The sequence below is a fragment of the Enhydra lutris genome, unplaced genomic scaffold (genome assembly GCF_002288905.1).
Source record: "Enhydra lutris kenyoni isolate GAN:26980312 unplaced genomic scaffold, ASM228890v2 scaffoldscaffold2, whole genome shotgun sequence".
In the NCBI taxonomy this organism is placed as follows: domain Eukaryota; kingdom Metazoa; phylum Chordata; class Mammalia; order Carnivora; family Mustelidae; genus Enhydra; species Enhydra lutris.
In genome coordinates, this window is record NW_019154086.1 from 39343090 (window position 1) to 39354946 (window position 11857).

Sequence of the window (11857 nt, forward strand, 5' to 3'; positions counted from 1 at the left end):
CTTTAACCCACTGAGCCACCCAGGTGCCCCAAGGACAGACTTTTGAAAGGTGTTGTCCAAAGGCATTCAGATTTTTCAGGAAGATTTTAAGCCAAAAGGACTACAGCTATAACATCCATCAGATAGGGTTGGATAGCCAGGGATGAGGATGCAGGCAAGGAATGTGAGATGTGAGAACACAGCAAGAAGGTCTGGAATGGTAAGTGAGAGTTTAAACCTGGAAATATTCCTTTAGTCGAGCCTCGCATGCTTCAGGTCATATCTACTGCTGAGGTAGGGGTTCTGGAAGGTTACTTTGTACTGCTTGAGTCACAGACTCCAATCATTTCACTTTTCTTAAGTTGGATATCCAGATCTCTAAGGTCTGCCAGTTAAAAATCAAACAGTATGTTTCTGAAAATAAATTTAAAAATTTCTCTCCCTATGAATGGGTTTGCCTTCTTTTACCTCTAAATAGTTCTGGAAGGAAGGAACAATTCATTCATTCCAAAGATATTATTGAGCTCCTGGTATGTACAAGGCACAGACCTACATGCTGGAGATAAATGACACCGGACTCTACAGAGCTTAGGGTCTAACGAGGAAGAGAGAAATGAATCCAACAATCTTTATTTTTTTTAAAGATTTTTATTTATTTATTTGACAGAAATCACAAGTAGGCAGGCAGGCAGATAGAGGAAGGAAAGCAGGCTCCCTGCCGAGCAGAAAGCCCGATGTGGGGCTCGATCCCAGGACCTTGGGTTCATGACCTGAGCTGAAGACAGAGGCTTTAACCCACTGAGCCACCCAGGCGCCCAAGTCCAACAATCTTTTAAATGTAAAGATACAAATTAAGGTAAGTGTCTTGAAGAAGTACAAGGAGTTATTAAAGCCAATGACTTATTCTAGCTGGAAGAATTACCTGTATAAGTGAACTCTTCGGAAGCTGGGGTTACTGGGAAAATGGAAGGTTATAAGGCAGTGCCAGGGAAAGGGACTAAGAGCAGGCTGTCCATCTAACTGATCAAAAGCCTTGGTTTTTACTCTGAAAACAAGCCAATGAGTGTAAAGTGACATGCTCACTTAGGGGATGAAATTGCGGGTATAGAACACCTTGGTGGCTCAGTCAGTTAAGCATCTGCCTTCAGCTCAGGTCATGATCCCAGGGTCCTGGGATTGAGTCCCGCTTTAGGCTCCTTGTCAGCAGGGAGTCTGCTTCTCCCTCTCCCTCTCCCCTTGCTTATATTTCCTCTCTCACTGTCTCTCTCTTCATATCAAATAAATAAATAAATAAAATCTTTAAAATAATTTGCAGATACAAACAGTCCTACAGTGACAAAACCATCTTAGCTGATAAAAAAATGTCCTGATCTGAGCCATTCACTGAATTTGTCCTTCACTGAGGAGTCAGTTGCAGTGATAGGAGCGCAGAAGCCTGAGGCAGGTGGTGAATGATTCTTGTCACACACTTGGATGAAAAACTATCAGCAGAAAAGAATAAAATCATACACATAAATATCTTGTGTTTTTATCCGCATGGAACTCCGGTATTAGATTCATGGGTAGCTTATCTCCAAAGATGTTCAACATCAACAAGTTCCTTCCTTTTGTGTGCATATGTGCTACTTGCCCATTGAGAAGTCCAGTCTGTTCCTCTTCCTTCAATCTGGGCTGCCATGTAGTAGATTTGTCACCAAAAAGTGTCAGAAGGGACTCTGGACCATTTCTAGGCTCAGGTTGTAAGATCACTGACAGCTTCTGCTTTCTTTTTCTTGGAACCATGAGCCACCCTATAAAAAGTCTATCTAGACGCTCTACAAGAGAGAGGGACCATGGAGAGCCACTGAGACACCAGAGGGGGGAGTGAAGAAACCATGTTGGACGCCCAGCCCAGACAAGCCTTCAGATGACTCAACTCTTCACTTACTCTTACTACAGAAAAAAAAGCCAGCCAGGTTGCCCCAACCCACAAAACCATGACAATTGATAATACATCGTTTTAAGACACTATGTTTTGCAGTGGTTTTGGCAGTAGGCAGCTAGAAATCACCTTTAACTCCCAGTACCTACAGGAAGTAGAGCTTGTGCTCCACAAGTCCTTGTTAGGCCAAATTTGAGTCAAACTGTCTATTGTAGAATATCCCAGATCTCTCTAAGCTTCACTGCAACTTTTAGTATGGGGCAACAGGGAAAATTAGCAGAATAGGGTGAATTGTCTCGCACGCACTTTTTTTTTTTTTAAGATTTTATTTATTTATTTGACAGAGAGAGAGATTGCAAGTAGGCAGAGAGGCAGGCGGAGAGAGAAGGGGAAGCAGGCTCCCCGCCGAGCAGAGAGCCTGATGCGGGGCTCAATCCCAGGACCCCGAGATCATGACCTGAGCTGAAGGCAGAGGCTTTAAACCCACCAAGCCACCCAGGTGCCCCATCTCGCACACACTCTTATGGGATGTGTGTGAAATGACAGTGGTCAAGGCAATATTCATATTTACTGAGTCTCTGTGATGAGCCCAGGAGAGTACCATGCACTCAATGCATGCTATCTCATTTCATTCTCAAAATAACTATTCAAAGTACATGATATAATTTTCTCCATTTTATTTTTACTATTTTTATTTTTTAAAAAGATTTTATTTAATTATTTAACAGAGAGAGAGCACGCACAAAGAGAGAGTGAGAGGGAGAAGCAGACTCCTCGCTGAGTAGGGAGCCCCATGCGGGGCTCGATCCTAGGACCCTGAGATCATGACCAGCGCGGAAGGCAGATGCTTAATGACTGAGCCACCCAGGCACCCCTAATCTTCCCCATTTTAGAGACGAAAAAACCGAGGCCACAAAGTTGCTGAATGGTAGAGCCTGATGGATCCACTTGATTTCAGTGCTAGTTACCTTCCCTAAAACGGGTGCTTTCATCCAGAGGGAATTCATTGGAAGTTACTGAAAAGTTCCTATGGTGTAGGGGCAGATTCTTAGCCATTGTCCCTTGGAGCCTGAGCCTGCCCTACTCTTCTTTGCGTGAGTGTGGGGAACAGTGCATTTGAAGGTGGAGGGGATGATGTTGTATTGAGTTCACCCCAGCTCCCCGGGCTAACAGCCAGGCGTGGGCCCCTCCGTGCCATCCATGGAAATGCTCTCTGGCATTAAGCATTGCTCAGGTCAGAGGCACAGGAAGGTCTGTCTGAAAGCTAGAACATTCCCAGATCTTGGAGGAGGCCAAGAGAAATAACCATGCAGTATGGAGAGGGGAGGAGGCCAGGGGAAAAATGATCTGCCGCATTCTTTCAGCCCTCCCACCAGGCAGGAGGCTCCCCTCCCCACACACCACTCCTAAACCGCCCTGGTGCCTGCAGTCTTGTCTCCTCCCTCAGCAGCCAGAGGAGGCATCCCCCCCCTCCCATAGCAGCGAGGGAGGTGAAGGCCCCCAGGTGAAAAGCTCTGGTTCCATCCATCTGCCCCTTCCCTTTAGGTGTGGAGAACTAGCGTGGCAACACTGCGGACTAGCTTTCTGAATCTTCAGCCTTCTACAGCCCAGAACTGGTTGTGTCATCCTACCTTAGGGCTTGCAGAAGGATGTGTGTTAATACGCTTACAATATTCTTAAGACATTCAAAGGATCAGGAAATGACAGATGCTGGCGAGGATGCGGAGAAAGGGGAACCCTCCTACATTGTTGGTGGGAATGCAAGCTGGTGCAACCACTCTGGAAAACAGCATGGAGGTTCCTCAAAATGTTGAAAATAGAACTACCCTATGACCCAGCAATTGTACTACTGGGTATTTACCCTAAAGATACAAACGTAGTGATCCGAAGGGGCACGTGCACCCGAATGTTTATAGCAGCAATGTCTACAATAGCCAAACTATGGAAAGAACCTAGATGTCCATCAACAGACGAATGGATAAAGAAGATGTGGTATATATATACAATGGAATACTATGCAGCCATCAAAAGAAATGAAATCTTGCCATTTGTGACGATGTGGATGGAACTAGAGGGTATCAAGCTTAGCGAAATAAGTCAATCAGAGAAAGACAACTATCATATAATCTCCCTGATATGAGGGAGAGGAGATACAACATGGGGGGTTAAGGGGGTAGGAGAAGAGTAAATGAAACAAGATGGGATTGGGAGGGAGACAAACCATAAGTGACTCTTAATCTCACAAAACAAACTGAGGGTTGATGGGGGGGAGGGGGGTTGGGAGAGGGGGTTGGGGTTATGGACATTGGGGAGGGTATGTGCTATGGTGAGTGCTGTGAAGTGTGTAAACCTGGCGATTCACAGACCTGTACCCCTGGGGATAAAAATATATTATATGTTTATAAAAAATAAAATAAAAAAAAAAAGAAATTCAACGGACGAATGGATAAGGAAGATGTGGTCCATATACACTATGGAGTATTGTGCCTCCATCAGAAAGGATGAATACCCAACTTTTGTAGCAACATGGACGGGACTGGAAGAGATTATGCTGAGTGAAGTAAGTCAAGCAGATAGAGTCAATTATCATATGGTTTCACTTATTTGTGGAGCATAACAAATAGCATGGAGGACATGGGGAGTTAGGAGAAGGGAGTTGGGGGAAATTGGAAGGGGAGGTGAACAATGAGAGACTATGGACTCTGAAAAACAATCTGAAGGGTTTGAAGAGGTGGGGGGGGTGGGAAGTTGAGGGAATCAGGTGGTGGGTATTAGAGAGGGCACGGATTGCATGGAGCACTGGGTGTGGTACAAAAACAATGAATACTGTTATGCTGAAAATAAATTAAAAAAAATGATTAATAAAAAAAAAAAAAAAGAAAGAAATCGCCCCCCCCCCCCAGGTAGTTATTTTGCTTTCTGAGGGCTTAGCCTCCTTCTTTCTGCTTTTTGTCATCTTTTCTCCTCTCTCCACGATTAGGTTCAGGATAGAAAACTACAGAGAGACTCTGTTCAATCCTGTGGAGTTGGGAATCTCTTTGGGAAGAATCTCGAAAGCAGGAACCTGATGTTTGTTGACTGAATTAAGTGATGTTATGTTGCTCATCTGGAAAGAGAAGTAAAAACTAGCGTCAAAACGGCTTAAAACACCACTGCATACCAGGGAAGCTAGTACTGAACAACTTCTGGGTCCCAAGTATTATACGAAGCACATTAGCCCAAAGTTCTGTGAGTTAAGTGTTACTTTATTTCCGTTTCACAGATTAAGAAACTGGGGATCGACAAGTTAAATAATTTCTAAGTAGCTTTTGGTAGTTCTTTAATCATCTTTTCAATCTATTATATGTGGTTGCTGTATATTCTAATTTTCCATTTCTTCTCTAGTCAATTTTGATTACTTATATTTGCTAGGAATCGGTTCATTTCCTACAGATATTTAAACTTGCTGCGGTAGGAACACCTGGGTGGCTCAGACAGTTAAGCATCCGATTCTTTTTTTTTTTTTTTAAAGATTTTATTTATTTATTTGACAGAGAGAGATCACAAGTAGGCAGAGAGGCAGGCAGAGAGAGAGGGGGAAGCAGGCCTCCTGCCGAGCAGAGAGCCCGACTAGGGGTTCGATCCCAGGACCCTGGGATCATGACCCCAGCTGAAGACAGAGGCTTTAACCCACTGAGCCACCCAGGCGCCCCCTGATTCTTGATCTTAACGTCATGAGTTCAAGCTTTGCCTCGGGCTCCAGGCTCGCTGTGGAGCCTGCTTAAAAAAAAACTTGCTGCATAGCTTCACACCTTGTATTTTTTTAAACTTTGCAAATCAATTTAATTGCAGCATAATTTGCATATAATAAAATATGACCATGTATCGTTTTCATTTTTCACTTTTATTTTTTATTTATTTTTTTGCCTATGTATCTTTCTTTAAGTATTTAACCCAATGCATTATGACAAAGGTCTATACAATCTATATTGTCTATATTGGCACAATCGTACATAGAACTTTTCCATAACCCCAGAAGTTTCTTTTGCTTCTTTGCAGTCAACCCCCACCATCTGGCCCTGGGCAACCACTGAGCTGCTCTCTGTCACTTTAAAATAGGTTTTGTCTTTTCTAGACTTTCATAGAAATGGGATTATACTATAAGCCCTCTTTTGTTTGCAATTTGTGTGTTTTGATGAGTTTAATGGTTTCAGATTTATCCATGCTGTTGTAAGTACTAGAATTTGTTACTTTTTACTGCCAAGTGGCATTATGTTGAATGAATACACGACAGTGTTAATCATTGTCCTGTTGTTTTCAGCTTTTGACTTCTATGAATATGTTACATATTCATAACAAATCACCACAAAATTTAGTGATCTATTAAAAAATTTTTTTGTCCTCATTACATTTTTGTTTTAATGGGTCTCAAAATTCTGTGACAGGTTTTTGGTCAAGTTGTTTCCATAAAAAAGTACCAATTTTAAAAATTAATAACTTAAATCTCATACACACACATAAAACAAATGGTTCACAAAACAGTCTCCTTTCTTTCTGAAGGTTTTATGATGCACTGTTATTATTAACCAGTCTTTTACTATTAAACTTAAATGGCCAATTGATATAAACAGTTCTGAGGGCATTCTTCCGTTTTAAGACTGCAGAGAGCTGGGGCGCCTGGGTGACTCAGTGGGTTAAAGCCTCTGCCTTCAGCTCAGGTCACAATCTCAGGGTCCTGGAATCGAGTCCCACATCGGGCTCTCTGTTCAGTGGGGAGCCTGCTTCCCCTGCTCTCTCTGCCTGCCTCTCTGCCTCCTTGTGATCTCTCTCTCTGTCAAATAAATAAATTAAAAAAAAAAAAGACTGCGGGGAGCAGGTATTAGGAATAATATTCAGTTAGCTTTCTGAGCATTCTGGGCAGACTTGGTGACCTCGCCAGCTCCAGCTGCTTTCTTGGCCCCTGCTTTGATGACACCCACAGCAACCGTCTGCCTCACCTCAGAGACAGCAAAAGGGCCCAGAGGAGCATAATCAGAGAAGCTCTCAACACACACAGGCTTGCCAACACTGCTTGTCAACAGTGGCAGCATAACCAGATTTTAAGAACTTGGGACCATCTTCCAGCTTTTTTCCAGAACGACAATCAATCTTCTCCTTCTGCTCAACAATCTGGCAGGCACTGTGAGCTGTGTGACAATCCAGCACAGGTGCAAATCCAGCACTGATCTGGCCTGCATGGTTCAAGCAGCTAAGAAACCAGCTGTTTCCATGGATGGGTCATTTCTGCTGTCACCAGCCATATTGCCACAATAAACATCTTTGACAGATACGTTCTTGACATTGAAGCCCACATTGTCCCCAGGAAGAGCCTCCCTCAAAGCTTCATGATGCATTTCAACAGACTTTACCTCAGTTCTAACAATGACTGGAGCAAAGGTGACCACAATGCCAGTCTCCACTCAATCCACAGGGACAGTACCAATACCACCAATTTTGTAGACATCCTGGAGAGGCAGACACAAGGGCTCGTCAGTTGGACAAGTTGGTGGCAGAATGCAATCCAGAACTTCGAGCAGTGTGGGTCCACTGGCATTCCCATCTTTATGGGCGAATTTCCATCCCTTCAACCAAGGCAAGTTAGCACTTGGCTCCAGCATGTTGTCACCATTCCAACCAGAAATTGGCACAAATGCTACTATGTCAGGGCTGTAGCCAATTTTCTTAATGTAGGTGCTGACTTCCTTAACGATCTCCTCGTATCTCTTCTGGCTGTAGGGTGACCCAGTGGAATCCATTTTGTTAACACCAACCATTAGTTGTTCTACACCCAGTGTGTAAGCCAGAACGGCTTGCTCCTGGGTCTGCCCATTGTTGGAGAAGCCTGCTTCAAATTCAACAACACCAGCAGCCACAATCCGAACAGCAGAGTCAGCCTAAGACGTGCCTGGAATCATGTTTTTTGGTAAAGTCTTTCTGTCCTGGGGTGTCAGTTAGGGTCACATAATACTTTCTGGTCTCCAGTTTCCACAGGGAGACATTAATGGTGATACCATGTTCATGTTCAGCTTTCAGTTGATCCAAGACCCTTACTTGAAGGAGCCCTTTCCCATCTCAGGAGCCTCCTTCTCAAACTCTTCGATAGTTCTTTTGTTGATCCCTCCACATTTGTAGATCAGATGACCAGTAGTGGTAGACTTGCCTGAATCCATGAGTCCAATGACAATGATGCTGATGTGAGTCTTTTCCTTTCCCATTTTGGTTTAGGTTTAGTGGTGGTTTTCATGACATCTGTGTTATGGTGGCAAACCCATTGCCAAAAAGAAAACTTAGAGATTTAAAAGGGAAATATTATTATACCACAGTTTCTTTGGGTCAGGAATTCGGGTCTAGCTCTGCCTCTGGGTCTCTCACAAAGCTGTAAGCAAAGTGTTGGCCAGGCTGCTCATTCTCACCTTCACAGTGTTCGACAGGATTCCATTTCTTGAGAGCTATTGGCCGAAGAGCCTCGGTTCCTCTCTTGCTGTTGGTCAAGGGCCTCCCTCAATTCCTGGTCATATGGGTCTCTTCAAAGAGAAGCTCATAATGTGCCCAGGGGCTTCATCAGAGTGGTGAGGATGAGAGTAAGAGAGAACAAAAATATGAAAACAAGGCATTTTGAACCTAATCTCAGAAGCGGCATCTCCTCACTTTTGCCATAATCTTTTGTGAGAGATAAATCGATAGCTTCAGCCCCAAGGGGAGGGTGCTACATGAAGGCATGAGTTCTAGGAGGCAGAGATCACTAGGATCCATGGGAGGGGTTGCCTTCCACAGACTGCGATGAACATTTGCATACAAGTCTTTGTGGGGACATGTTTTTGTTTGTCCTGGTTAAATATATAGAAATGGAATTGCTAGCTCATATGGACACCTTGGAAGAAATTGCCAGATCATTTTCTCTGGTGGCTGTATCACATTACACTCCCATCAGCAGTGTATGAGGGTCCCAGCTTCTCTACAAGCTTGACAACACTCCTACTGTGAGTCTGTTCAATTTTGGCCACTGGAATGGATACGAAGTGGTACACTTTCATGGTTCTAATTTGCATTTCCCTGATGCCCACTGATGTTGAACATCTTTTTATTGACCAATTGTACATATCTTCTTTTATCAATTCAAATCTTTTGCTCATTTTCTATTTAGTTATCTTCTTATTGTTGAATTGCAAGAATTATTTATGTAGTCAAGTTCCAAGTCATTCATACATACACACATACACATACACACACACACACACACACACACACACACACACACACACACACACAGTTTGTGTACATATACACAAAAATATACATGTACAAATACATATATATAGATTTGTTCTGGGAAATTTAAAGGACAAAGTTACCACTCCCAAGGCTGGAGGACTTCTCTAGGTTATCAACATGTTTAGAGGACTTTTTCTGTAGCTTACTTTTATAGTCCTGAGGATAGTCCTCTGAGCCACCAGAGCATGTAGCAGAAAGCCTCAGTCTAAAGTAAATTGGAGGCAGGGCACCTGGGTGGCTCAGTCAGTTAGGTGTCTGCCTTTGGTTCAGGTCATGATCCCAGGTCCTGGGATTGAGCCCCATATTGGGCTCCCAGCTCAGCAGAGAGCCTGTTTCTCCCTCTCCCCCTGCTTGAGTGTTCATGCTCTTTCTCTCTCTCTCTCTGTCAAATAAATACATAAAATCTTTTTTTTAAGATTTTATGTATTTATTTGACAGAAAGAGATCACAAATAGGCAGAGAGGCAGTCAGAGGGAGAGGGGGAAGCAGGCTCCCTGCTGAGCAGAGAGCCCGATGCAAGGCTTGATACCAGGACCCTGAGATCATGACCTGAGCCAAAGGCAGAGGTTAACCCACTGAACCACCCAGGCGCCCCAAATACATAAAATCTTAAAAAAATAAATAAAAGATTTAAAGTAATTTGGAGGTTACCTTTGGGCTGCTAGTCCAGCCAGGAGGGGTCAAGTCTTTCAGTCCTCTCGCGGACTCTACTCCTGACTCATGGGCTTCTATCAGGCAAATTGTTTCTGTGTCACAGTTTACTCCTCTATAAAATAGCAGTATCAAGCCTGAGAGTCTGAGGTACAATTAAATTAATGTCTGAAATCATTAATTTTGAGGGTGAGCAAGCTAGTACATGTGAAGATTAAAAGGTAGTTATGCTTTGTTGGTTTGATTTTTATTCTTGTTTAGTCATCATTTAACCACAGGGCATTTTTTATGTTCACCAAATGATTTCATGTCTTAGTCATTCTTCACAAAAACATCATCAGATAGAATCACGTGGAAGGGAAAGAGGAGGCAGAAGGGGGAAGGGGTGAAGTGAGGAGGCGGTCCCTAAGGAGCTATGTCACTTAGGGGAGTCAGAGAATAAGTGAGGATTGAAGGGGAGGGCAGACTGTAACCTGGAAGTTTCTGTCTCCTTGGCAGGAATACCACACTTGTCTTCCTGGAGCCTGGTAGCATCACCACACAGTAGCTGATGGAGAAGTTCAGCTATTCAGGTCGGGGGCTTCCTTGGAATGGGGAGCTGGAAAATTCTGGAAGCCTTTCCATTTCCTCTGTCTCACTCTCAAAACTTGGCACTAGTAGTTGGAAACTATTAAATCACTAATTCTAGTCACCACTTTGGGGGGAAACCTAAGTGTCTCTGTTCTATCTTTTAGAATCCTCTTCCTGCCCACAGGCCTTCTCGCTGAGTCTCCTTGGCTCCTTGCTTCCCTAGTTAGAACCTTAATAATACGTGGTTAATGCTCAGTCTATGTCACTTATCGGCTTCCTCCAGATGGCAGAGCTATTCATGCACTTCAAGTCATTATGTGTGGAGTATGGTCTCCACAGATCTCTGTCCTGATGAATATTAACCAGCATTTATTGGGTTCTTATTAAGTCTCAGTCATTGTTCTAAGTGCTTAATATGGATTCCAACACTTAGTTACCATGATAACCCTATGAGGTAGATATTATTATACTCTTTATACAGATGTGGAAAAAAGCCCAGAAACTTGCCTGGCAGTGGGAAGTTGGAGTCTGAGATTCAAGCCCGGCAGTCTGATTCCAGAGTCTTTAGTCTGCTCTAATGCCCTGCCTTCCCAATACAGGGAAAGCCCCTGTGTTGCCCATGCCAGACCATGTCATTGGGTAATACAAATATCTATGTCATCGTCATTGGGTTATACAAATACCTATGGAATTACATTAAATTAGAATTTGTGGGAAAGAAGGTAGGCCATTTATAACCATGGTATATTCTCACATTCTCGTGTTTGGGCCCTGATTTCAGGAAAATACCTACAAATGAAACATGCAGGAAAATGACAGAGGAGAGAAGAGCCAAGTGTAGCAGAAAGAACCCTGAAGCTTAGAGGCTGAAATCAGGCTTCAGGTCCCACCCATGAAACTTAGCAGCTTCGAGTCCTCAGTGAGGAATTTAGGCTGGTGGAGCTTCACTTTTCTCATCCGTCAAAGAGAACTAATGTTTATACCCACTTCGAAAGTTTGTCGTGAAGATTAAGTAAGGTAAGTTATGAAACATGTGTTTTGTAAACTGTAAAGCATTATAAAAATTTGCTTTCATTTAAAATAAAATTATAGAAACTATGCATTTAAAAATCATTTTTAAAAATGGAATGGAAATGAAAGGATGTCCTCCTGATTGAAAATATAATTCCAATTCCAAGGATAGTGACTTGTGAGTCTTCAGCTGATTTTCTCTTTTACAGATCAGATCTCCGGCTCAGTTTCCACCTTAGCAATTAGACCCAGAGTCCAGATGTCAATAGCAGTTTTATTTTAATGGGACCATCTGAAAATGAGTTTTTCTGACTCCATCTAAGAGTCAGTCTTTAGTTTTAATTTATTTAATTAGAGTCATGTTTAAAGAAAACTATGCTCATATAGAAAAGACCCACCATTTGCCCCCTTCCATAAGAAAGTCACCTTGAAATT

At 43.0% G+C, this 11857-nt stretch overlaps 1 pseudogene; it reads right to left on the reverse strand.

Annotated features, from left to right (window-relative positions):
* Positions 1–6771: 6771 nt before the first annotated feature.
* On the reverse strand, positions 6772–8133 carry LOC111146164 (annotated as a pseudogene).
* Between the last annotated feature and the right edge of the window lie 3724 nt (positions 8134–11857).